Genomic DNA, 2,494 nt, shown 5'->3' with positions numbered 1-2,494 from the left:
ATATAAAGTAATATCGAATGAAGGAGTCATAATGAAATATGTTAAAATGCTGTCCTGTCCCACTCATTTTCCCTTGCCAAAAAAAAAAAAAAAAAAATTAAACTCTGAAGGAATTGATGACCAGTGATAGTCTCTACAGAATGCTGTGGAAATCGATTAAACAGAAGCTGAAAAATGTCTCAGGGTGTAATTGATAACATGATGAGACAGGAAAAAAATTACAAGTATGAAGTTAAATCCAAAAATTCTTACTTAGAGAAAATCCAGAGGCTTCTCGTATCCCACAGGACCAATCTGGAAAACTATTAGTGTTTGGAGAAGTGAGAACCAGAGAATAATTGTTGTTGTTTGTTTATTTTTGACAGTTTTAAAGGACAATTTCTCTTGGGGGAAAATTTCTGTTCCCTACTTAGAAGTTCCTTCTAAACCCAAGACCGTTCCAGGAAAGTTTTTTGGCTCTTTCTTGAACTTTGGAAATGGATTTTGCATAAACTTGTATAATCTGTTTACTTAATTGCTTCAGTAGATTATCATACCCCAAATTCAGAGGTTTAAAAATATCACTGGAGAGAGGACGTATCAGATATTAAACTGTTAAGAACAGATACTACACTTGATCTTAGCCAAAAGGCTGAGAAGTGATGTGGATGGAACTGGAGGGTATTATGCTGAGCGAAATAAGTCAATCCGAGAAAGACATGTGTCATATGACCTCACTGATACGAGGAATTCTTAATCTCAGGAAACAAACTGAGGGTTGCTGGAGTGGTGGGGGGTGGGAGGGATGGGGTGGCTGGGTGATAGACACTGGGGAGGGTATGTGCTATGGTGAGCGCTGTGAACTGTGCAAGACTGTTGAATCACAGACCTGTACCTCTGAAACAAATAATACATTATATGTTTAAAAAGAAGAAGAAGAAGATAGCAGGAAGGGAAAATGAAGGGGGGGATATCGGAGGGGTAGACGAACAATGAAAGACTATGGACTCTGAGAAACAAACTGAGGGTTCTAGAGGGGAGGGGGGCGGGGGGAGGGGTTAGCCTGGTGATGGGTATTAAAGAGGGCACGTATTGAATGGAGCACTGGGTGTTATACGCAAACAGTGAATCATGGAACACTACATCAAAAACTAATGATGTAATGTATGGTGATTAACATAACACAATAAAATTAAAAAAAAAATCACTGGATATGAAACACGATCAGAAAGGGAAAAAAAAACATCAATGTTACAAAGATTATGTGCCAAACCTGTGAAAGAAAGGCCAGGATTTTGTCCATGGTGGTCTCTGAATTGGACAACTGCCATTTTCAGTATTGAAACCTACTCATTGTTGATGTGATTTTTCATAAAATGTTAAAATGGTCCAAATACATTCTTGAATTATAGCCCAGTCAATTTAGGCACTTAGATCTGGTTAAACACTGGTTGCCAGATTTTCCTAGTGTGTTATCCACTAAGCCACACACACTGCTACGAAGATCTCAATTCCTATGACAATTTTTAAAGTTGGTCAAAAGAATTTGGTTTTTGCATAAGACCACAATTGTCTGCTGTTTCATTTGCAATATTAAAGGTTTAATGACCTCTATCATGAGAATTAAAATATTAATGCATTTTGTACTAACACTATACAGTACTTCAATTCTTAAAGAACTTTTCTGAATCATGAGGTTATTTCAGGGAAAATAACTCAGGAAGACCAGATTCTTGGAATGTATTGCTCTAAAATTAAGGTAAAATTATTGTACCTCATTAAAATCTGTAATCTCTTGTTAATGAAGTTTAAAAAGACAGCACATTTATCGCAGGGGAGCCAGGGGAAAGGAAGTAGTAATGATCAGAATATATGCACCAAATCATTATTCTACCTTACTCCTTATGCATTTAAACTGTCTCTCTCCACTACACAAGTTTTTTGTAATAAAAGCAGAAGATTTTGATAGCCTACTTAATGTAAATTTAGATGCAATCCACAGCTAGTGTTAAAAGAAAAAAAAATCTTAAATTTTATTACCAGAGTTCCCAGATTAATTAATGGCAGAAGGGTTAAAATTCCAGATACATGTTGGTCTTGTTAACACGTAATTGATTCCAACTCCTCAAAGACAGTTCCTCCTTTTTATGCCAGACATCTAGGTTGTAAAATAAGGTAAGGTTCATGAGGAATACAGCATAGCAAGACGGGTCTATGCAGGCTTTGTTCATTGATACCTTTTTAAAGTTATTTTTAATCATAATAACAACAAATACTTGGGGGCCTACTATGTGCCAAGCACTTTATAAGCACTCTCTTCTGCAAACCTGACAGCAATTCTATGTGATATGAATGAACATTTTCCTTATCACATGAATAAAAGTCTTGTGACCCAAAGAAGTTAAGTAACTCGTTCAAAGTAATTCAGCGGGTAAATGGCATACTGTGGATTTGAACTGATATAGATGACATTCAAGCCTGTGGTTTATCACTGAGCAAAGCAGTAGTCATCAAA

The 2,494-nt window shown here is 36.3% G+C and overlaps 1 non-coding gene across 1 annotated transcript; it reads right to left on the bottom strand.

Moving 5' to 3' along the window:
- Positions 1-458: 458 nt before the first annotated feature.
- On the bottom strand, positions 459-643 carry LOC123324516. The gene has a single exon (XR_006539876.1). It is a non-coding gene; the product is annotated as a U2 spliceosomal RNA (small nuclear RNA).
- Positions 644-2,494: the final 1,851 nt, after the last annotated feature.

Source organism: Neomonachus schauinslandi, chromosome 3 (genome assembly GCF_002201575.2).
Source record: "Neomonachus schauinslandi chromosome 3, ASM220157v2, whole genome shotgun sequence".
NCBI classification, from domain to species: domain Eukaryota; kingdom Metazoa; phylum Chordata; class Mammalia; order Carnivora; family Phocidae; genus Neomonachus; species Neomonachus schauinslandi.
The sequence above is the reverse complement of the archived record's forward strand: the minus strand, read 5'-3'. Positions and strand labels throughout refer to the sequence as shown.